This window comes from Microcebus murinus, chromosome X (genome assembly GCF_040939455.1).
Source record: "Microcebus murinus isolate Inina chromosome X, M.murinus_Inina_mat1.0, whole genome shotgun sequence".
Classification (NCBI taxonomy): domain Eukaryota; kingdom Metazoa; phylum Chordata; class Mammalia; order Primates; family Cheirogaleidae; genus Microcebus; species Microcebus murinus.
In genome coordinates, this window is record NC_134136.1 from 96,808,939 (window position 1) to 96,834,531 (window position 25,593).

Sequence of the window (25,593 nt, forward strand, 5' to 3'; positions counted from 1 at the left end):
CGTTTGAGCTCAGGAGTTTGAGACCAGCCTGAGCAAGAGCAAGACCCTGTCTCTACTAAAAAAATAGAAATTAGCTGGACAACTAAAAATATATATATATAATTAGCCAGGCATGGTGGCGCATGCCTGTAGTCCCAGCTATTCGGGAGGCTGAGGCAGAAGGATCACTTGAGCCCAGGAGTCTGAGGTTACTGTGAGCTAGGCTGACGCCACGACACTCTAGCCCAGGCAACAGAGCGAGACTCTGTCTCAAAAAAAAAAAAAAAAAAAAAATTCAGTTTAGGCATCATGTTTTGAGATCATATGGTGCCAAAAATGAGCTATTTGTACATTGGAGAAGAGAATATAGTGAGCATCTTAATACTTCCCCAAGTGTTTGGCTATTCCCATGTTTTCAGACCTCTCCACCAAACAAAAGATGGCATCACTCCATGGACCAACAATAATTATGAGCCATTTTTGACTCCTTGCCCTGCAGTCAACTCATACATTTTGTCCGGTCCTTTTGCCCCAGCGACACATCAGTAGCCACCGATGGTGTATATGCTGAGGAAACTGCTCCTGGCAACAATGCCTTGCACACAGGGCTGACCCACTGGGGGCATGGCTGCCTCTGTAGGAAGATCTCAGGTGAGCTGCATAACCAGGGCTCTGTTGGTCATAAGTGACAGAAACCCAAAAGTGAACTAGTTTAAGGCCAGAGAGGGTGTGGCAGGCACTGTCAATGCCTTTCTCAGTATGGGCTCTGCTCACCTGAGTTCTCCTGCAACTGTAGACAATTCCCAGTACACTGTCAGCTTCCTCCTTCTCTGCACTGGGGCTCTCCCTGTCATCCAGCTGCAGCAGACGTGACCCATAAGTGCCAGGGAGGAACACCCCTAGCGACAAACCTCAACCAATGGGGATGGAAATCAGGTGATAAATGTCCCCACCTCACTGTCCTCTGGGCAGATGATTCCAAGGTGTGGTCTACAGTTTCCCAGAGGTCCCCAGCAGGATTGAGCCCCAGTTGCCCACAGTTGGGATCTGCTCATTAATATACCCGTATTGGCTTTCTCCTTTCCTTGTCTCACTTCTCCACTCCCTCGCTGTGTTCTCTGGGATTATCCCCCAAGTAAACCACCTGCAACCAAGTCCTTGTCTCAGCACCTGGGGTTGAGGCAAGACAAAAGGGTTCACTGGGAAGGTTTCATATTGCTACAGGAAGGGCAAAGGTGTAGGTGGGCCTTAGAAATAACCAGAACCAGGAACTCACATATGACTAGAGTGATGAATCTATTTCCCCAACTCCAATCTTAAAGACCTTGGGGTTTTGATTGCTCCAGCCTGAATCAATCACCCACTCCTGGCCACGGGCAAGGTCACCTAGCACAGAGGAGGCCACTGAGATTCACCCCTGTGGATTAGATCCTTCCCAGAGAGGGGAATAGTTGTATACTGAATAGCCCTCCCAACTGGGGTCTCCCAGAAGCACCAAGATGACAAGTGCTTTTCCTTGACCTCTTGCCATAGCCCCCTGAAATTCCTATTACTATTGTCACTTGGTCAGTTTAAGGCCCTCATAAAAACAGACACTTGCTGTGTAGGAAGGACAATAGAGGAAGTCCCTGGCGTACACCAACACATATCAGGTTGATGAGCAACAATTAACTGGGCCCGAGGGCATAGGGCACAAGAGGAGTCCATTTCTTGTCTGGAGGATTGAGATGAGAGAAGAAGCTGTAAAAAGAAACAAAGACTCTCAAAGTGTGGAAAATGGGGAGCTAGAGGGTGCTGGGCATTGAGGGGGTAGCTTGAGACCTTTCAGCATGTCTCAGTGGAGATCACCAAAGAGGGGCAGGGGGTGGGGCGTGTTGGCAAGAACAAAATTCACTTAAGTCATTCTGACCTGCGCACCTTCATTCATTCTCCACTAAGAGAAGTAGGCTATCCAACAACATCTTACATCTATACAGCCCTTGTTCAGTTGCAAAGGACTTCTATTTGTATTATTTAATTTAGCCCTCCCAATAGCCCTGTGGGTTAAGTGGTATTATTCCCATTTTATAGATCAGTAAGTCAAAGCTCAGAATGTTAATTCAGAACCAGTTATCTCCAGCTTTTGACTCTCAAATTTAGTGCTCTTTCCTGTGATACCACAGTGCCCTCAAGGTACCACCCTCACGTGTATGCCCCACATAAACACATATAAGTTTGGTATCAGTCATTTAATCATCTCACAAACCTAGGAACCTGAAGGGAAGAGAGTTCTAAGATGGTTCAGAAATTCCATGAAGTCAAAAAAAAAAAAAGAAAACAACCACCAGGCTCTTCCCAGTTCCTCTACTCTCAACAAGTCTGCTTTTTATCCTCATGCTTCTTACCTCATGTCCCTAAGATGGCTGCCACTGCTCCAAGAATTGGGATCTTTCCTAAGCATCCAAACAAAAAGGAACAGCAGTGGTGGTGGGAGCAGCAGCTTTTCTTCTTAACAAGGAAACTTCCAGAAACCCTCGGCTGACTTCCCCTTACATCTTGTTGGCTGGAACTGGCTCTCACGGCTGCAAAGGAAACTAAGAAAATAAATAAACTGCAGAGAGTGAATAGAATAGAAATGATTAGCTAAGATCAAATACCCCACATAAAATCAGGATGCCCTTAGCAATGAAGAAAAGAGAAGAAAGCAATGGTATAGACAAGACATGCACACACACACAGAGCTTTAATGAAAAATGTGCTTTCACACACATAACGTCATTTAAGCCTCACCACTTTATGAAGCAGGTGTCATTTATCGATCTCCATGTTATAAATGGCGAAACACACTGAAAAGGTCAAGTCACATCCCTAGGAAGCGGCTGAGTAGAAACTGCAATCTAGGTATTCCAGCTCCAAACACCGTGTGTTTCCGTTCCTCTACACACAAACCAACAGGGAGAATTGTGCTGCTCATACTGTTGTCCCATCCGTGAATGCCCTCATGAATAAGACTCTCATCATGTGCCCCAAATTACAGACTTCTTTCGGGTTCCTCTTTGCTTGGTTCTACTCTTCTCCAGGTCTGCCTACAGTTTGGGCAACAGGTAAAATAACACCATATTATGGAAGTTTGTAAGTGAATTAGTAGATAACTCTTTGTACCATTATGTGTAAACGTGTAACCCAAAAAAAAAAAAAAAAAACTTTATAGGTTGACAGAGAGAAGAAAAATTAACAAATGAGATTAGCTAGAATGAAAAGATTATGAAAGAGAAACCAACTGTGCTCTATGAAAACACTTTATTTTCCCATAATATTTACCTTTATGTTAAAGTTTAATTTTTGACATCATGACCATGATGAAATCAATGCTTGCTTTTAATCCAGAAGAGCAGGTGACAAGGTTTGCCCTCTGGGATGCATGCTGTACGGTGACATCCTTCCTTTCCCGGCAGATGCTGGCACTTTTAAAAAGACTAGTGTGCAAGTGTGGCCCGCCCTGCCCCTCCTAGCCGCCACCTGACCCACAGCTTCATTTGGCCAATCCAGGCTCCCAGCTATGGCAGAAAGTAACTCAACATTTTCCAGAACGTCTATCACAGTAGCACCCAAATTTCATAAGGCATAGGTGGATTTTATTTTTTAAAGATATTCAGTTGGTCTGGCACGGTGCCTCACGCCTGTAATCCTAGCTCTCTGGGAGGCTGAGGCGGGCAGATGGCTCAAGGTCAGGAGTTCGAATCCAGCCTGAGCAAGAGCGAGACCACATCTCTACTAAAAATAGAAAGAAATTAATTGGCCAACTAAAAATATATAGAAAAAATGAGCCGGGCATGGTGGAGCATGCCTGTAGTCCCAGCTACCTGGGAGGCTGAGGCAGGAGGATCGCTTGAGCCCAGGAGTTTGAGGTTGCTGACGCCACGGCACTCGAGCCCGGGCATCAGAGTGAGACTCTGTCTCAAAAAAAAAAAAAAAATATTCAGTTGATAACAATAAAAATAAAACATTTTGAAATACTGGTAAAATCCGACTAATGAAACAGATTGTTTCTGACTAAGGAACTGGTTGCCGTTCTCTGTATCATAGCATCAGGCAATAGCACTACTCACCCGCCTAGGGCCAGTAGCTTTTAACAACAAGAAGGTTACAGAGGATGTGGATTTCACTAAATTTACCAACAGAGGAGATACAGGTGATTTAAATGTGTTCATTTGAATGATACTGACCAAGGATAATTTTTACCCTTTGTTTTTTTTAATCCAAATTGTCATTTCTGGCCGGGCATGGTGGCTCATGCCTGTAATCCTAGCACTCTGGGAGGCCGAGGCGGACGGATTGCTTGAGGTCAGGAGTTCGAAACCAGCCTGAGCAAGAGTGAGACCCCATCTCTACTATAAATAGAAAGAAATTAACTGGCCAACTAATATATATAGAAAAAATTAGCTGGGCATGGTGGCGCATGCCTGTAGTCCCAGCTAGTCGGGAGGCTGAGGCAGCAGGATTGCTTGAGCCCAGGAGTTTGAGGTTGCTGTGAGCTAGGCTGACGCCATGGCACTCACTCTAGCCTGGGCAACAAAGCGAGACTCTGTCTCAAAAATAAAAAAAATTGTCATTTCTTCCTGTTTTTCTCTCCTCCATACCCACACCTCCATTTTTCTATACAATGTTATCACCTCGAATCAATTATTAACCACAAGGATCCCTTTGTATTAGGCAAGATGTACAATTGGTATTATGGATTATAACAAATATAATCCAATGACATGAAAATATTTGCCTTTATATAGTCTAGGCTTGAACAATCTGACAGATAATTTCTGGAAATATCACTGTCACTAAAGGCATGTTGTGCAGTCATTCTACAAACAGATGGTTTATTTTTATGTGATCCAGCATTCTTTTTTTTTTTTTTTTTTTTGAGACAGAGTCTCACTTTGTTGCCCGGGCTAGAGTGAGTGCCGTGGCGTCAGCCTAGCTCACAGCAACCTCAAACTCCTGGGCTCGAGTGATCCTTCTGCCTCAGCCTCCCGGGTAGCTGGGACTACAGGCATGCGCCACCATGCCCGGCTAATTTTTTATATATATATATCAGTTGGCCAATTAATTTCTTTCTATTTATAGTAGAGACGGGGTCTCGCTCAGGCTGGTTTTGAACTCCTGACCTTGAGCAATCCGCCCGCCTCGGCCTCCCAAGAGCTAGGATTACAGGCGTGAGCCACAGCGCCCGGCCTTGATCCAGCATTCTTAACTATGGTTGTAGCTAAATAATGACTAAAATGTCTCCCAGGCTCCACTATTTTGTGGCACCTGTACAAGTCACTTCAAAAGTGTCTCCAAGTGTGGGGTTCAGTATTCCCCCATGAACCAAATGGCAGGACTTCCACTCTCCTTCCTTCTCATATCTCACTGGGTGTCTCCAAAGAGAGGTGCATCTCACAGATCAGCCACAGCACTGCCTGTGTCCCAGGATTCTTGCTGCTGCTCTCACCACATATCTTAGTGCCCCACAGTTCTGCTGCTCCACCTGGTCAAACATGCAGTCGTGCCCACCTCTCCTCAGTCCCCAATGGCTCAGGAGCCACCTCTCTCATTATCACTGTATAGAAGGACTTGCTATGGCCTCTGGAGCCCAGATTCTTACTTATTCTCTGGCATGTGAGGAAGTACTATTTCCATTTTGGGACTCATTGCTTTTTTAAAAAATAAAATTTACATACCATAAAATTCACCCTTATAAAGTGTACAGTTCAGCCAGGCATGGTGGCTCACACCTGTAATCCTAGGACTCTGGGAGGCCAAGGCGGGAGGATCGCTCAAGGTCAGGAGTTTGAAACCAGCCTGAGCAAGAGCAAGACCCTCATCTCTACTAAAAATAGGAAGGAACTGGGAGGCTGAGACAGAAGGATCGCTTGAGCCCAGGAGTTTGAGGTTGCTGTGAGCTAGGCTGACGCCACGGCACTCACTCTAGCCTGGGCAACAAAGTGAGACTCTGTCTCAAAAAAAAAAAAAAAAAAAAATAGGAAGGAATTAATTGGCCAACTAAAAATATATATAGAAAAGATTAGCCAGGCACAATGGCACATACCTGTAGTCCCAGCTACTCGGGAGGCTGAGGCAGAAGGATCGCTTGAGCCCAGGAGTTAGAGGTTGCTGTGAGCTAGGCTGATGCCACAGCACTCTAGCCCAGGCAACACAGTGAGACTCTGTCTCAAAAAAATAAAAAATAAATAAAGTGTACAGTTCAGTGGTTTTCAACACATTCACAAAGTTGTGCATCAACCACCACTATCTAATTCTGGAATAGTTTTGTCACCCCCCAAAAGAATCCTCACACCTATTAACAGTCACTCCCCAAGCCCCCTTCCCCCCAGCCCCTGGCAACCATGAATCTGCATTGTCTCTATGGATTTGCCTACCTTGGACATTTCATATAAATGTGTGGCCTTTTGTGTTTTGCTTCTTTCATTTAGCATATTTTCAAGGTTCATCCATGTTATAGCATGTATCAGTACTTCATTCCTGGAATGATATTCCATTGTGTGGATATGCCATATTCTGTTTATCCATTCACCAGTTGATGGACATTTGGGTTGTATCTACTTTTTAGCTAATATGAATAATGCTGCTATGAACATTTATGTACAAGATTTTATGTGAACATATGTCTTCAGTTCTCAGGTAAATACCTAGGAGTGGATTTGCTGGGTCATATGGTAACTCTGTTTAATCTATTGAGGAACTACTAGTCTGTTCTCCAAAGTAGCTATGCCATTTTACATTCCCACCAGCAGTGTGTGAGGGTTCCATATTTCACATCCTCACTAATACTTGTCATTCTCTGTCTTTTTTATTATAGCCCCCTAGTAGTCAAGAAGTGGTATCACATTGAGGTTTTCATTTACACTTCTCTGATGATTAATGATGTCAAGCATATTTTCATGTGCTTTTTGTTCACTTTTATATCTTCTTTGGAGAACCATCTATTCAGGTCATTTGCCCATTTTAAAATTTGGCTGTTTGTCTTTTTATTATTGAGTTGTAACCATTCTGTACAAGTCCCTTCTCTAAATATATGATTTGCAAATATTTTCTCCCATTCTCCTGGTTATCTGTCACTTTCCTGATGGTGTTCTTTGAAGCACAAGAGTTGTTTTATTGAAATAACGACTAGGTAAATTTTAATTTATGTTTTCTTTGGTTGTTTGTGGTTTTGGTGTCATATCTAAGAAACTATTGCCTAATCCAAGGACATAAAGAATTAAACATGTTTTTTCTAAGAGTTTTATAGTTTTAGCTCTTACATTTAGATCTTTGATTCATTTTGAGTTAATTTCTCTATATGGTCTGAGGTAGAGGTACAACTTCATTCTTTTACATGTGGATTCCCCATTGTCCCAGCACCATTTGTTGAAGATACTATTCTGTTCCCATTGTCCAACTGTCTTCTCAGTCTTTGGAAAATCAACTGACCATAAATGTAAGGATTAATTTGTAAACTCTCAAGTCTATTCTGTTGATCTATGTATCTGTCCTTATGCCAATACCATACCGTCTTAATTACTGTAGCTTTGTCATAAGTTGTGAAATCAGGAAGTATGAGTCCTCCAACAATTTTCTTCTTTTTCAAGCTCTTTTTGTCTATTCTGGGTCTCTTGCATTCCATATGAAATTTAGAATCAGTTTATCTATTTCAGCAAAAAGACAAGCTAGGATTTTTTTATAGTGTTTGCACTGAATCTGTAGATTGATTTGGGAAGTATTGCCATCTTAGCAATATTAAGTCTTCTGATGCATAAATGTAGGATGTCTTTCCATTTATTTAGGTCTTCTTTGATTTATTTCAATGATGTTTTATAGTTTTTATACTTTTTGTTATATAAGTGCACTTCTTTTGTTAAATTTATTTTTAAGTATTTTATTCTTTTTGATACTATTTGTAAATGTAAACGTTATTGCTTTCTTAATTTCATTTTTGGATTGTCCATTGTTAGTATATAGAAATATAACCAATTTGTTGTATATTGATCTTGTATCCTGTAACTTTGCTAAACTCACTTATTAGTTCTAATAGTTTTTTTGTGTGTAGATTCCTTAGGATTTTCTTTACATAAAAGCATATCAGAGTTGACCCAAGGGATCTTGGAGCCGAGTTAGGCTGCTTGCCTTGGCTTCAGAGTTGCAGCCGCCATGGCCAGTCAGTCACAGGGGATCCAGCAGCTACTGCAGGCTGAGAAGCGGCCGCCGAGAAGGTGTCTGAGGCCCGCAAGCGAAAGAACCCGCTACTGAAGCAGGCCAAAGAAGAGGCTCAGGCTGAAATTGAACAGTACCGCCTGCAGAGGGAGAAGGAGTTCAAGGCCAAGGAAGCTGCGGCACTGGGATCACATGGCAGTTGCAGCACTGAAGTGGAGGAGACCCAGGAGAAGATGACCATCCTCCAGACCTACTTCAGTCAGAACAGAGATGAAGCCTTGGATAACCTCTTGGCCTTTGTCTGTGACATCCAACCAGAAATACACGAAAACTACCGCATAAATGGATAGAAGGAGAAGAAAGAAATGCCTGTTCCATGAACTGGCATTTTAGATGCCCACATGGAATAAGAAGCTTTGGAAAAACTCAAGTTATATTCTTATGAAACGCATTAAATTATTTCTGTATGTGATATAGTAGATCCCTTCACTTTTTGGAGAGTAGCAAATCTAGCTTCTTTGTGCAGACTGGGAGCTCATCTAAAGATTTCATCTGTTTACCTTATATTTCTTAGAAATTTAATAGGTATATATTATCTGTTTTCCTATGCCTTTTAGCTCAATTACCATATATATCAATGTTGACTTTTTCTTTCTTAGATATAGTAAAAATAACAAAACAAAACAATTATTTGAAGAAAGAAGGGGATTAAGTAATTTTTTTTTCTCTAATGCTTTCTTGAAGGTTGGGGGCTTTATCTATGAAAAAGTAGTAAGTAGTTATTTGTAAACTGTGTGAAGCAGCAACTAGCCTGAAAGTAGTCCATTCTTGCTAATGGTTAAAACAATGGATACTAGTATAATTGTTTAGGCTGCTTTTAGTTTCTCTTACTCAAAATTACTAGATGATAGAATTCAATAACTTGTTACACATGTTATAGCTTGGTGTACTGATAATCATTTAACAGTAAAGACTCTTTGTCATGAAAAAAAAAAAAAGCATATCATCTGTGAATGAAGATAGTCTTACTTCTTTCTTTCCAATCTGGAATTTTTTTTTCTTTTTTGCCTTAGTGCCCTGATACCTCATACCTCTTGACCATGAGAAGCCCATATTTTGTCAGATTCCCATTCCCAAGCATTTTGCAGAATACCTCCAAATTAAGGCTCACATGTTTCAGAAATCTAGCCTAGTGGCCACATTCCTCCTTACTAATGGCCTGGCCCCATACCATTGCTCTTACCGGCTTGAAGTCTTCTTCTCCCAAACTATTATTCTCCCTTGTCCCAAATGTAAATTCAGGCCCATCCCTTCATTCTCAAGAGCAGGGAATCTTAAAATTAATTAAAGATTTAGAATAACAAGACAATGGCAGGCTGGGAGCGGTGGCTCACGCCTATAATCCTAGCAGTCTGGGAGGCTGAGGCGGGAGGATCGCTCGAGGTCAGCAGTTTGAGACCAGCCTGAGCAAGAGCAAGACCCCCGTCTCTACTAAAAAATAGAAAGAAATTAGCTGGACAACTAAAAATATATAGAGAAAAAATTAGCCGGGCATGGTGGTGCATGCCTGTAGTCCCAGCTACTCGGGAGGCTGAGGCAGAAGGATTGCTTGAGCCCAGGTGTTTGAGGTTGCTGTGAGCTAGGCTGACGCCACAGCACTCTAGCCCAGGCAACAGAGTGAGACTCCGTCTCAAAAAAAAAATTAAAAACAAAAAAACACGACAATGGCAAAGTTCAAAACAAACAAAAAGTCAAAACTGGATTATTATCTGTGATGGCATGAGCCAAGCCATTTCTCTCTTTAGCCCTTGCTCCTATGCCATGATGCAGCGGCCAGGTATATATCTCCCTCCTTGGAATTTAGCACACTTACATGAGTATCCACAGAGAACAAAAACAATTTTTCTAAACAGAAGCAATGTGCAGTTATAACTCAACCCACAGAGAAAAAAGAACCTTTTCCCTAATTGTGCAGAATAGTCTCCTTGTCTCCAAACTTCCCATTTCAAAAAGGAAGCTTTGACTGGGCATAGTGGCTCATATCTATAATCCCAGCATTTTGGGAGGCCGAGACAGGAGGATCTCTTGAGGCCAGGAGTTCAAGACCAGCCTTAGCAACAAGCAAGACCCTGTCTCTACGAAAAAGTGAAAAAATTAGCCAGGTGTGGTGGCACGTGCCTATAGTCCTAGCTATTCATGAAGCCAAAGCAAGAAGATTACCCAAGGCCAGAAGTTTGAGGCTGGAGTTAGCTGTGATCACACCACTCTACCCCAGCCTGAGCAACAAAGTGAGACCCTGTCGCAAAAAAAAAAAAAAAAAAAAAAAAAAAAAGAAGCTTTCACATTTGTATAGCTCAATAGCTTTTCCCCCCAACGTATTTTACTTCCAAAATTTGTTTCACATTTGTATAGCTCAGTAGCTTTTTCCCCAAAAGTATTTTTCTTCCAAAAATAAAGGAGCTATCTAGCTTCAGAAGTGAATTCACACTTCCATCTTTAAAAACCTATTTGGCGGCCGGGCGCAGTGGCTCACGCTTGTAATCCTAGCTCTCTGGGAGGCTGAGGCGGGTGGATCGTTCGAGGTCAGGAGTTCGAAACCAGCCTGAGCAAGAGCGAGACCCTGTCTCTACTATAAATAGAAAGAAAATTAATTGGGCAACTAATACATATAGAAAAAATTAGCCGGCATGGTGGCGCATGCCTGTAGTCCCAAGCTACTCGGGAGGCTGAGGCAGAAGGATCGCTTGAGCCCAGGAGTTTGAGGTTGCTGTGAGCTAGGCAGACGCCACAGCACTCACTCTAGCCTGGGCGACAAAGCAAGACTCTGTCTCAAAAAACAAACAAACAAACAAACAAACAAAAAACCTATTGGCTCCTCTGTCCTCAGAAAAATTGCTCACATCCACCTCTCAGTAGTCACTCCCTGCTTTTAGCTAAGTCACTCTTTCCCATGAAAATAACATTTCATTCATTCACTCATCCATTCATCACATATTTTACCAAGTGCCTATTATGATTCAGGCACTGTGCTAAATGCTGAAGGTTTTAAAATGAATGACTATACAAACTGCTATAGGAATCCAGAGGAAGGCATCTCTAACTCTCCCATGGTGCTGAGGGCTTCACAGAGAAGGAAACATTTGAGCTGAATGCCCTGAGCATCTATTAAGTGCCAGCACTGTTCTATCCCCCCCCCATCCCCGTCACTGGGGCAAAAACAATAAATAAGACCGACTGTGTCCCTGCCCTCAGAGCTTATCATAGGGTGAGGAAAAAGTCAAGTAAACAAATAAACAGGAAAAGTATAAATCCTATTTGTGCTATGAAAAGAAACAAAACACTGAGGAAGAGAATAATGAGGAGGGAGTGGCAGGAGAAGCATCTCTCCAAGAAGAACTGAGATTGACAGGGCAAGAAGAAACAAAGGAAAAGAACATTCCAGGCAGAGGGGGCTGCATGCACAAAGGCCCCAAGATGGGAAAGTATGTTCTCAGAACTCAAAGGAAACCAATGTGGTCTAAGCATATAGGAGGGTAGAATGAGATGAGAGGAGAAAACTAGGGAGAGGCTAGCAGGACCTTCATAGACCATTTTGGTTAAAGGTGTTGATTTTATACTAAATGTGCTAGGAATCCTTGGAAGGTTTTGGGCAGTGGAGTTGCCTGGTTTGAGCTATTTTTTGTTTGTTTTATTTTGTTTTGAGACAAGGTCTCTCTCTGTTGCCTGATTTAGAGTGCAGTGGCGTCATCATAGCTCACTGCAGCCTCAAACTCCTGGGTTCAAGCGATCCTCCTGCCTCAGCCTCCTGAGTAGCTGGGACTATAGGTATGCACCACCATGCCCGGCTAATTTTTCTATTTTTTATAGAAAGGGGTCTTGCCATGTTCCCCAGGTTGGTCTTAAGGTCCCGGCCTCAAACAATCCTCCTGCCTCAGCTTCCCAAAGTGCTAGAATTATAGGCATGAGCCACCAATTCTAGCAGAGGCTTGAGCTTTAATGTGCTCATTATTGCTGCTATATAGAAAATAGACTGCACTAGAACAAGTGAGTTGGGGGAGGAACAACAATGAAAAGGATAGAGATGATGGTGACCTGAACAAAAGTGTTGGCAGTGGAGATAAAGAAAACAATAGAGGTTCAAAATGTATTTCAGTAACAGAGTCAAAAGTATCCTTGCTAATGAATTGGATATGATAGGATGGAAAGTAGAGTTTCAGGCTTGGATCATGAGATTTAAAGGAATATGCTGCATTGGGGGAGGAGTGAAGGTAGCAGCAACAATGAGATATACATCTTAAGTGTTTGACATTGGGCCTGGCACTTAGTGAGTTCTTAAGGCAGGACATGAAGAATTAAAAAACCATTGTTGACCTCAGAGAGGAGTTTCAATAGATCATGAGGGCTGTTGAAAATCCAGGTCACTTAGTAGAATGGGTTCCAGCTCTATCCAGAAAAATACAAAAATATAAGAGGTGCTAGATCACCATTGTTTCTTTTTTTCTTCTTCTTCTTTTTTTTTTTTTTTTTTGAGACAGAGTCTTACTCTGTTGCCCAGGCTAGAGTGCCATGGCATCAGCCTAGCTCACAGCAACCCCAAACTCCTGGGCTCAAGCAATCTTTCTGCCTCAGCCTCCCAAATAGCTGGGACTACAGGCATGCTCCACCTTGCCTGGCTAATTTTTTCTATATATTTTTAATTGGCCAATTAATTTCTTTCTATTTTTAGTAGAGTCAGGTCTCGCTCTTGCTCAGGCTGGATTCAAACTCCTGACCTTGAGCAATCCTCCACCTCAGCCTCCCAGAGCGCTAGGATTACAGCCATGAGCCACTGCACCCAGCCTACCATTGTTTCTTATAGCTGAATAGTACTCCATGGTATACATATACCACATTTTATTAATCCACTCATATATTGATGGGTGCTTGGGTTGTTTCCACATCTTTGGAATTGTGAATTGTGCTGCTATAAACATTCGACCAGCAAATTGGTTTCACTGATCAACACCTAAGTGGACATATAGGAACAACATTTATTGGGCGTCGGGCAGACGGGAGGGGGGAGGAGGGGATGGGTATATACATCCATAATGAGTGTGATGCGCAATGTCTAGGGGATGGACACACTTGAACCTCTGACTCAGGGGTTGGGAGCAAGGCAATATACGTAACCTAAACATTTATACCCCCATAATATGCTGAAATTTTAAATAAAGTAAACAAAAAAAATCCAGGTCACTTTGGGGTATGAATGATGGGTTGAGGCAACAAGTAATCCATCTTTTCTGAGACTCTTGCCTAAGAATAAAAAAAAAAAAAAGAAAAGAAAAAAGGATAGTAGCTACGTTTGGAGCTATCCAATATGGAGAGAAATTATTTTGGCTGTATCTTATCTCAATCTGGACAATACTTAAACATGTTTATATGCCAAGGTGAAGAGGATGATAAAGGTCAAGAGGAGGTCATTGATGAGCAAGATCCAGAGGAGGGGATGAAATCCAGCCTCCAGAGGCAGGAAAAGATGTTCTTTCCTCTGAGAAGGAGCTAAGGTAGAAAGCTGGTACCAAAAAGTTTCTGAGAGTCTGTGGGGCTGAGGGAGGAGGAACAGGGAGAACATAAGCCACCTGAAGGCCTGTCTCAACCTTCTAAGGATCTTCAAGAGGAAATAAGGTGTAGAGAACAGGGAAGAACTGAAAGGATTGCCCCGCAATGTGGAGAGTCCAGCTAAGGCTGGCACCTTGCTGCCTTGAAAATGGCTATTCCATCAGTTTTGTTGGGTGCTGGTTCTAAAGAACACATGTCTTCAGTTGGGCTCCCTAGAAGCAGATCTTGAAATGAGGATTTGTGTACAAGTGATTTATTTTAAAACATGTTTTCAGAAAAAACTAGAACACAAGAGTGTGATCCCAGGTTCCACAGAAGGTATTCTCTTGTCCCAACCCAGGTAAAGGCATGGAAGCTGTCATTCTCCTGTGCTCACTAGTTATTGGTTAAGGGCTGCCGAGGGAAACAAATTCCCAGAGCTTCTGGCTCTCCTTACCAGCCTCCAAAAGAACGCTAAGGTGTTGAAAGCAAATGCACACTAAAGCCAGAAGCAGACAACAAACAGGGGAAGGAGATCTGGGCAGAGCACATGGTCATTATCTGTCCCAGCACAGCTGTCCATTATGCCATATAATCCTTAGCAAAGTTGTTCTTAACTACACTTACATCTTGTTTCTTAAAAGCCTAATTTATTTGGATTAGTCTTACAAAGTTATAGCAATGTTGAAATGTGTTTCTTATTGGTCATTTTCTAATGAGTGTTGAAATGGACTGTTTTTGCAGGGTTTTGGCAGTCTATAAATATATTTAGAATTACATTTTCCTGCTTTGTCACATGAGACCTCTATAACTTGGCTCTTTCCCAAAAATGAGGTAATTCTAATCCCTTTGGTGACACATGGTGGATGGGATAAGGGGAGGGAAGTGCTTCTCTAGGGACTGAAGCAGTAACAGTAGCTATCCTGGCACAAGCATAGGAGATCTAGAATATTACAAAAACATCACTGCTGTACCCTTGAACAAGATTTTACCAACCTGGAATTTTACCCAAGGTCAGGATCTGTAAAACTGGGAGAATCACATTTGCACCACACACTATACAAGGCAATTTCCCTGGTGTCCTTTTCCTCCTGTCCTATAAAGCCTTTTTTTAAATAACTAGACCTATGAACATAAATGAGACAATAAACTTATAAACAACTTGATCCTTGTAAAGAGAAAAAAGAAATAAAATCTGAACTTAAAGTATGTCACAAAGACAATGCTTAAAATTCAGCGCATGGTCCCCTCTTCCCAGGATACTATGTTTTCCAAGCTCACTCACGATTGGATTGGGGCCACGTGACTGAGTTCTAGCTAATAAGATGCAGGCCCAATTACTATAAGCCAGTGCTACTCCAAGTGTGGTCCGTGGACCGGTGCTCATTTGCAAACTATTTGTTACCAGTTTGCAATGAGCTAAATACAGAAATTTAAAAGTAGCAATTAGGGACTTTTATAGCTATTTGATATTGCCACTACATCCAAGCAGCATTTCCCTTTTCTAAGAATTCAGTTTTGTTGCATTTTATAAAAGCATTGGTCCATGATGGATTAAAAAAAATTTTAAACCTGGTCCTTGGGTTGTTTAAGAAGCACTGTGATACTGTAAGCCATTCCAGGCCTGGCCTTTAAAAACATCCTGTGTAATCCTCCCCACCTGTAGCAACTTAAAGCCATTGGTTTTAGATGTCATGGCTACAAGATGGGAAAGGATCACTCAACCCAAGTGAGACTCTGATGTGAGCAGAAAATAAATGTTTACTATGTAAAACTGCAGAAATTTGGGTTTGTAATGAAGCATAGCCTGGGATTACTTGATTTATACATGGAATTATTGCCCTTGTTCTGGGAGCTGGATGAGCTGGCACTGAAAGATTCACTTCAAAGATGGCTGCTTTATTCATATGTCTGGCACCCCTTGGCCACAGATTATTAACCAGACTGCTCCTCCAGGGTGGTGGCCTCAGGGTAGTTGACTTCTTATATGGAGGTTCAGGGCTCCAAGAGCAAGTGATGCAATATAAGACCAGAAGCTGCATGACCTTTTATGCTCACCCTTGGAAGTCATATAGCAACACTTCTGCTGTACTCTATTGGTTGAAGCAGTCACAAGCCTGCACAGATTCAAGAGAAGAAGAATAGAACTCCATCTCTGTAGGAGAAGTGTTACAAAATTTCTGGCCATATTTTAAAACCACCTCACCATGATTTATAATTTAGGTCTCTGGTTTCAGATATCTTGTATTTCTTTTAAACCATCTGACCCAGAGCCTTATCCATAGCAGGTACCCACTAAGTGTGTGTTGATGATAATGACAGGGAGAAGACAGGAATCTTGCTCTGATTTTGATAACTGTGTCTGAGGTCATGGGAATAGTTCATGGATTCTAAGATGCACATTTTTCACATTTTAATATGTCTGGAATTGACACTCATTAAAATTTATGGCATTTTACAATGATATTTAGCATTGCTTTTTCTTTCTTGGGGCTACAAAAGATAACTATGTATCATCCAACCAGTAGCTTCTTAGATGAAATATAGTAAATGCCAGAGACTCTATAGCTCCTAGATAAAGCCTTAGCTAATGAGAAGCAATGAAAAGAAAGTAAAGGATGTGAAAATTCCTGCTACTTCTGAGCTGAAACTGATGAGCCAACTAAGGAGGACAGATAGAGAACCGAAAGTCACTGCAGTCAGTGAATCATAACATCATAAGAAACCCGAAAGGGCATCACGTCCAAACTCTCACTCAATGGCCATCCTCCTCCCCCCACCACCACCACCATACTAGCTCCAAATCTATGCAGTCTCTGGACACCTACCCACCACCACCTTGTGCTGTAACGGAAAACACTATCAACTTTGGAGAGGGGCCAGTCAAAGATCAAATTTGGGCTCTGCCATTTCCCCTCCCTAAATTACAATTTCTTCATATGCAAAATGGATATTATAATACCTAACTCTAAGTGAGCTAATGGAACTAAAGTGCAGGGCAAGGCACACTGGAGCTGCTGCATCAATGTTATTTTCCTTTCCTTCACTAAAATCTCCCATTGTTTCCAACTTCTCTATTTCCTACAAGTCTTAAGATAATCCTCTTTATTATGTTACAGGCCTTGAGTCTCTGCTTTGTTAAACAAAACTATTGTGAATATCCTCAATTGAATATTCTAAGATCCTAACCCCAAGTCTGAAGAATCTGACAAAATGGTGTCATTTTAGCTCAAAGAATACTGCCATCAAGTCACCCAAGGCCTAATCTCCCACTCTCCTGTAGGTTTTCCCATTGTCTCGTTAAGCCATTCAAAGCATGGGGGAGAGTGTATTAAAGAGGCTCTGAATTCAAAAGAAGAAAGCCTGAGTTCACTCCTTTATTCATTCAGTCATTCAACAAAGGTTTATGAGCACCTACCACGTGCCAGGAACTGCACTCAGCCATGAAAATATAGCACTGAACAAGACAGGCATAGAGACTGTCTTTATAGAGTCCATAGCCTATGGAGTAGACTGACATTGAATACGTAGTTACTTCAAAAAGGGATAAACGTGCTCAAGGTGGAGAAAACTGATCTACCTGGGCATCCAGGAAGGCTTCTGTCTTAGTCTGGGTGCCTCTGAAAACAGATGCTGAGAGAAGGATTTGGGTGTAGATAGTTAATTTGGGAGGTGATCCCCAAGAGCAGGAGTGAGGGAGTGGGGAGAGTAAGACAGAAAGATGTTTTTAAAAACCAACAAAGGGTGCCATAATGAGCAACTGGCCTTTGTGGGCAACTGAGGCTCAGTCCTACTGGGAACCCTTTGAGACTGTGTGAAACACATCTCAGAATTATCTCCCCAGAGGCCAGGGAGCCTTGGGTATTTATCCACTGGCTCTGTCCCTCATTCCTTGAGGGCTCTTTCTTTCTTTCTTTCTTTCTTTTTTTTTTTTTTTTTTTGAGACAGAGTCTCACTTTGTTGCCCAGGCTAGAGTAAGTGCCGTGGCATCAGCCTAGCTCACAGCAACCTCAAACTCCTGGGCTCATGCAATCTTCCTGCCTCAGCCTCCCGAGTAGCTGGGACTACAGGCATGCGCCACCATGCCCGGCTAATTTTTCTATATGTATTAGTTGTCCAATTAATTTCTATTTATAGTAGAGACGGGGTCTTGCTTTTGCTTAGGCTGGTCTCCAACTCCTGACCTCGAGCAATCCGCCCGCCTCGGCCTCCAAGAGTGCTAGGAGTACAGGCGTGAGCCACGGTGCCCGGCCTGAGGGCTGTCTTTCAACAGCATTAACACACACACACACACACCACCACATACTTTTGGGGGTTTTTTTGTTTTTATTTTTTGAGACAGAGTCTGACTCTGTTGCAGCCTAGCTCACAGCAACCTCAAACTCCTGGGCTCAAGTGATCCTCCTGCCTCAGCCTCCTGAGTAGCTGGTGTTACAGCAAGTGTTACAGCGGGTGGTCCCGAGGACAAACCGGGCAGCACACAGACAGTCGGAGAATCAAAGTTTATTCGCCACCAAATTCTGAGCCCCATCTACCTTATTTTTCCCACTTTTATTAAGTTGGGGTGATCCAAGGGGTGGGGTACCAGGTATAGGTTAGTTGATGTGTCAGGTAATAGGTTAGTATTATGTTGATGCGCCAGGTAATGGGTTTAGTGTTATGCTGATGCCAGGCAATAGACTAGTTGATGGGCCAGGTAATAGGTTACTATTATGCTGATGTGGGTCTTCCAAGAGTGGGGGGGGTCCTCTGGTGGTTGATGTCAAGTAATAAATGGGGGTTTCCCTTATCACTGGGACTACAGGCATGTGCCACCATGCCCGGCTAATTTTTTCTATATATTTTTAGTTGTCTAGCTAATTTCTTTCTATTTTTTTAGTAGAGACGGGGTCCCGCTCTTGCTCAGGCTGGTCTCGAACTCCTGAGCTCAAACGATCTGCCTGCTTTGGCCTCCCAGAGTGCTAGGATGTCAGGCGTGAGCCACCATGCCTGGCCTTACATACTTCTGAGTTATAGCTACATGATCTACATTATGGTTTCTCCATCTCAGCACTATTGACATTTGGGGCCAGATCATCCTTTCTTAGGGGCACTGTCCTGTGCACTGTAGGATGTTCAGCAGCATCCCTGGCTCTACCCACTAGATGCCAGTAGCACTCCACACTGCCCCCTGAAATGTGACAACTAAAAATGTTCCAGATATTGCCAAATGTCCCCTGGTCTACATGCAGCTGAGCAAGGATCCACGGTGCCAGAAAATGCCCTAAGTTAGAGAAGGAGAAAGATGCTGGAGAAGAGAGGTAGACTTAGGGGACACGGAGCTGCCACCGGCAGCAGCTGCAGCAGCTTCCCCAAGGATGCTATGATGTTTACACTGTGACTTAAAGAATGGCTGGGAATTCGCCTTTAACGGGTGGAAAACAACGAGACCGGAAGTACACCTGTTTTGTTGATGATGGGATAACCAGCAGCCAGCACAATGCCAGACAACATGTAGTAGGAACTCAATAATTCAAACCTGGGTTACTTCACGTCAACAGAAACATAAAGAAACATAACCCAGATGAGTACAAGGACAGAGCTCCAAGAAAACCTTCTGTCTTAAATATACCCTCACCCCAAGAGTATGCAGCCCACAGGCACAGGGCTTGGCAGATGGTACATGCTGGGCTGGATTTCAGCCCTACTTGCCCCTTGTCCAGCCCCGTGTGCATCCAGCATCCTCGCCATAGGCCCCACCCTGCAAATCACCCCTATTCCTTCATGCCCCAAATCCCCATGTATGAAAGGCTGTGGTGTGCAGGGTTAGTGGCGAATGGAGGAGGATCATAGCACTATGCAACTTAGTTTAAGTTGCTGTCCTGAATGTCATTGGTTCCTCCTGCTGCGGACACTTTGTCAGTAGCTACCTTTCTCCTCTGCCTTTGCTCTCTGCCATGCTGCTCTCTTCAACACTCTCCCAAGATCTCTTTGCAGTTGTCTCTGTCTGTGGCTTGCCTCTCTTTATCACTCTGTCTCTCTGCCTGCCTGTCTCTATCTTCCCTTCCCCAACCTGCTGATTCTCCCTTCTGATTTTTTTTTTGTTTGTGCCATGACAGCCCACCTCAGAGCTCCTTGTCCCTACATTAAAAGGTCTGGGGCAGCACCTCTAATCCCTGGGACAAACATGCTCATTTGCTGGGTCTCTTTCATTCTATTTCCTCCTGTACAGGTGGAAAGGTGTGGCCTTCATCACTTAGGAGGGCCACTTAGGTTTGGACTTAGAAAAGGAGAAGACTGGCTTTTTAGGTGAACCTGGCCAAGGTAAAGGAATTTTCCATGATGTCCATGAGTTTGCAGTGTGATTTGGAGCCACTGCCCCAGGAAGCAATAGAGCCTTGTGTGCATCTATTTACCTTGAGGACCACATTTGGCAAGGGACGAGGAGGGGGATGAGAATGACTAGTAAAAGATTAATTTGGATATTCCTGAATCCCCTTAAGAATTTTCTCTTAGATTCATCTTTTTTTTTTTTTTTTTTTTTTTTTTTTGAGACAGAGTCTCACTCTGTTGCCTGGGCTAGAGTGCCGTGGCGTCAGCCTAGCTCACAACAACCTCAAACTCCTGGGCTCAAGCGATCCTTCTGCCTCAGCCTCCTGAGTAGCTGGGACTATAGGCATGTACCACCATGCCCAGCTAATTTTTTTCTATATATTTTTAATTGACCAATTAATTTCTTTCTATTTTTTAGTAGAGATGGGGTCTTGCTGTTGCTCAGGCTGGTCTCGAACTCCTGACCTTGAGCTATCCGCCCGTCTCAGTCTCCCAGAGTGCTAAGATTACAGGCGTCAGCCTTCACGCCCAGCCTAGATTCATCTTCTTGATATCACTCCCAAACTATGTTGAAGAAGAATAACTACAGAAGTTCTAAGTGCTTGGCACACTGAACCAAATGGCTTCAGTGCAGCAGTAGGTAGTAGTTAGAGAGAAAGATGTAGCCAAAGTTAGATCATGTAGAGTTTTAAAGAACATTTTATGTGCTAGGCACTAGAGGTATACTGGCAGATAACAGGAATCCCTGCTCTCTCAGACCCTATATTCTAGGAAGAACCCTAGCTCTGGGCCTCAGCAAGTCAGTAACTGGTGAGATGGGGATTGCTGGGGTGGGGAACACTAGGGGAGAAGCAGTTTTGGGGACAGAAAACAAAGGTTAGTTTGGATAATGTAATGTTTGTGATGCCTATTATTAAATAGATCTCTAAATGGAGATATCAAAGAAGATGGATATCCCAATATAGAGTTCAGGGAAGAAGTCCAGGCTATGATCCAAATTGAGGGTCACCATTGGGGAGATGGTATTTAAAACTAGGGGTCTGGATGTGTTCACTTAGAGAAGGGGTAGAACTAGGGCAGGGATGGGGTCAAAGGGCTGAGCCCTAGAGCAAGACAACATTTAGACATCAAGGAGAGACTGAGGAGTGAGGCACGGGGATAGTTAGTGTTTCATAAGTACAGAATTTCCGTTTTGCAAGATAAAAAGAGTTCTGTAAATGGATTGTGGTGATAGTAATACAACAATATGAACGTACTTAACGCCACTGAACTAGATCCCTGAAAATGGTTGAGGTGGTGTCTTAGTCTGTTTTCTGTTGCTATAAAAGATTGCCATAGACTGGATAATTTATAAAGAAAAGAAATTTATTTCTTACATTTCTGGAGGCTAGGAAGTCCAATACGAAGGTGCTGGCATCTTGTGAGGGCAGAAGGCATCACATGTGGAGAGGGCAAGAGCATGCCAGCTCAGGTCTCTCTTCCTATTCTACTAAAGCCACCAGCCCCATCATGGGATCTCCACCCTGATGACCTTATCTAACCCTAATTACCTCCCAAAGGCCCCACTTCCAAATACCATCAACATATGAATTTAAACATTGTTTCCAACATGAAATTTGAGGGGTACATTCAAACCATAGCAGATGGTGAATTTTATGTTAGGTGTATTTTACCACAACATCAATAAAAAAATAGAGACAGAGAGAGACTGAAGAGTAAATAAATATAAGAACCCAAATGAAGGAAGTGTTTCCAGAAGGCGGGGATGGACAATCAGATCAAATACTACTGACAAATCAATGAGGAGTTAACCATTGGTTTTGGCAATGTGGAGAACAGCAGTGACCTTGACTGCAAAGCAGGTGTTGGTAAACACTTGCTTGCAGTGAGCTCAAAGACACAATGGGGGATGAGGAAAGCAAGATAGAAAAGGTAGTCAGTTAGCTTGGGGTGGCAGAAAAATGGGGGCAGAAAAATGGGGGCAGTGGCTGAAGGTGGCCACAGGAGGAGTCTTATTTTAACAGGAAAGATAATGGATTGTCTTTGAGGGCTGAGGTTGCAATGATTCCACAATGAGGGAAAAACTGATAAGGCAGGAGAGAGGAAGGACATTTGTCAAAGCCATATTCAGTCCCTGAGTAACTGAGAGCTTTGGAGATCTGATTTACACAGGGGGATGGCAAGACTGGCCTCCATATAAGCAAAGCACATGCAGTTGACCTGTTGTGTCAAGAAGGGGATAAGGCATGTGGACGCAGAGGCAAGCAGGTGGGTCCACTTGTCAGGAGGAGGGTAAGGACATGCTCTTCTGATTGAGAATAATTTTTCAGTGAAATAAGAAGCAAGGTTGTCAGCTGAGAGTGAGGCGTGGAGAAGACATTCTGAAGTTTTGAGAAAGTTTAAAATAGCCCTCTTAGAGAGAAGGAGAGGGAATTGGCATGGGAACCATAGTAGAACTGCAGCTCAGCTCTTGGGGCCTAATTAAGGTTTGTGGTCAAAAATGTAAAGTGAGGCCAGAATCAATTTTCATCTGAGTATGTATTATTTTTATTGTTAATACTTTCTTAATAGTCTATAATTTCAGTTCTTATTTCCTCTTTGATTCACTTATTATAGTCAAGGATTTTTAAATATTTTTAAGAAGTTAGGAATTTTTTTAGAAAATACAGCCACCAAAATATATCAATCATAAATCTCTAAGTACTGACAACATTTTGTCAAAATATATAGAGCAGAGACTATTATAAATACAAAAAAAAAGTTGTGACAAAACACCTCTTCTGAATTTGAAAAATTCTAGCTAAAAATGGATATATAAAAGATTTTAATACTACAGTTATGAAAGTTGATTGAATATATATACACACATACAGGATTATACATGATTTATAAATATCTTAGTCCATTTTCTTTTACTATATCAGAATACCTAAGACTGGGTAATTTATAAGGAAAAGAGGTTTATTTTGGCTCATGATTCTGGAGGCTGGGAAGTCTAAAATCTGGCAGCCACATTTGAAGAGAGCGTCAAGCTGCTTCATAGCATGACAGAAAAGTGAAAGGGCAGAAAGGGCACATGTGCATGAAAGAAAAGGGGGGTGAACTCCCGAGATAGCCAACCAAGTCCTGAGAGAAAGACATTAATCTTCTTGTGATGGCAGAGTCTCCATGATCCAAATACCTCTTAAAGGTCCCACCACCTCTCAACACTATCACATTGGAGACCAAATTTCAACATGAGTTTTGGAGGGAACAAACCACATCCAAACTATAGCAATGTTTATGTGTATTATACATTATGTGTATTATACATTGTGTTATATGTACATATATTATATATTATGTTATATGTACATATATACACATATATGTATATATACACATAAATTTTTAGTTCAAAATTTATTTTTTACTGCCATGAAATATTTGCAAAAGTGTTTAAGGTACTATGAGACCAAGAAAACCTCAATTTCCCAAATTTAGAAGTTGTACGTTCCACAATCTTTGACCCAGATGGAAAAAAACTAGAAATTAATACCAAAAAGAAAAATAGGACTATTAAGAAAACTCTAAAATATACTCTTCCAATAAACTCAGAGGCTGAAGAAAAAATTAAAATTGAAATTACAACATGTTTATAAATTAACAACAGTGAAAACAATGCACACTCAGAGGAAAATCCATAGCCCTAAAACTCTAACTCTTGATGGGAGAAGCTGCAAACTAGTGTGGCCATGTTTTTCAACCAACCACAGAGACAAAAATAAGGACAACTTAGCAAGGTTAATGGGAAAACCATTGAAGTGTATATCTTCTTATTTAGGTGATACTTTGCAATCCAATTTAGCAACCTGAAATACTTGCTGCTTAGGAATAAATGACTAGGAGTGGGGACCAGCAAAAGTCACAACTTGGTCCAAGAGCACTCACTAGCATCTCAGCTACTCTCCAGCTACTCCCATCTCAAGGAGGTGGCCAGACTGAAAGAACATCCTGTCTTACTTCCAAAGTTAGGAATAGAGGACTAAAGGATTCTGCCTTTTCATTCTTTGTCTACTGTGCCTATATGAATAGTCTTTTTCCTTTTTAAGTGCCTGGTGATGGATGCTCAATGAGGTTGATCCACACAGGCTAGTTATATGTAAGGGGGAAAAGCCATTTACTCCACCCCAATTCTTTAGGTCAATAGCTTTAGGAACATGTATAAATACTCAGCATAAATAGGGAAGATTTCAATGTGTGCAGAGTCAAGGGAACAGCTGCTGGGAAGAATAAAATGCATCACTGAGACAGGGAAAGTGGCGTAGGCAAGGAAATACAATAAGTACATTGAGTTTATAGAAAATGCACTAATTCAATTCAATAAACACTGCCTGGCACTGGAGAATAAGATATAAAACATGTCTTTAAGAAACTCATAGTTTGGTAGAGGCTCTCCTACAATATTCATTAAAGCTTTTTCCTCAGTTGAAAGTGGGAGTGATCCAATGAAAAAATATTTGTAAAATTATTTAAAAGGTTATAAAGCATCAAATTCTATATTATTCTCACTGTTTAGTACTTGATCATAAAGGTCTCAGTAATAACATATAGCAGAGGTTGGCAAACTATACCCTGCCACCTGTATCTGTAAATACAATTTTATTGGACCACAGCCACATCCATTGATTTGCCTATTGCCTCTGGCTGCTTTCTCCCTACAAAAGCAGAGTGGAGTAGTTGCAACAGAAATGGCATGGCCCACAAAGCTTAAAATATTTACGATCTTCCTTTTACAGGTAAAGATTGCCAACCTCTGATACACAGAGTCATTCAAATGTTCTCTGGGTCATTCAATTCTCCTGAATCTTCTTTCTTTTCCCTGTGGGGCAGCGGTCCCCAACCTTTCTGGCACCAGAGACCGGTTTCATGGAAGACAATTTTTCCATAGACCAGGGCTGGGGGGGGATGGTTTCAGGATGATTTGAGCACATTGCATTTATTGTGTACTTTATTTCTATTATTATTACATTGTAATATATAATGAAATAATTATACAACTCACCATAGCGCAGAATCAGTGGCAGCCCTGAGTTTGTTTTCCTACAACTATAATCTGGGGGATGATGGGAGACAGTGACACCTGAGGTGTGTTGCTTATGTCCAGTCTACTCCATAATCTCGTTTTGGTCGCTGTCCCTACAGAAAACCCTGCTTCACAAAGATAGGATGTTGGAAATGGAAGCAGGCTTTTCAGTGCTTTTGGGGCAATCTCAGGATATTCTGCCTTGACTTTAATCCAGAACGTATGAAGATCTGAAGTTGTCTCAAACATATTTTTAAGGCCACCGTCATTTGAGATCTCAAGCAGCTGATCCTCTTCTCGCATGGGCAAAGTCGATTCACCTGGCTTATTCACAAATGGGTTGCGGATCCATTCCTTCCCAGTTCGGGGGTCTTTTGTGGTTGGGAAGTAATACCCAAACTCTTTTGAAAGCTGAGGTAGGTGACCATACACCAGCTGGGGGAAAGAAGGCCCTGTCTTAGTGTCTTTCAAAATCTCTGCAAATGTTT

The 25,593-nt window shown here is 42.2% G+C and overlaps 1 long non-coding RNA gene and 1 pseudogene across 1 annotated transcript; one reads left to right on the plus strand and one right to left on the minus strand.

Annotated features, from left to right (window-relative positions):
• Positions 1 to 264: 264 nt before the first annotated feature.
• LOC142865915 (uncharacterized) lies at positions 265 to 2,615 on the minus strand. The gene is made up of 3 exons (XR_012916004.1): positions 2,364 to 2,615; positions 933 to 1,719; positions 265 to 837 (listed from the first exon to the last, which is right to left on the minus strand). It is a non-coding gene; the product is annotated as an uncharacterized LOC142865915 (long non-coding RNA).
• A 5,530-nt stretch (positions 2,616 to 8,145) lies between these two features.
• LOC105882362 (V-type proton ATPase subunit G 1 pseudogene) lies at positions 8,146 to 8,498 on the plus strand (annotated as a pseudogene).
• Positions 8,499 to 25,593: the final 17,095 nt, after the last annotated feature.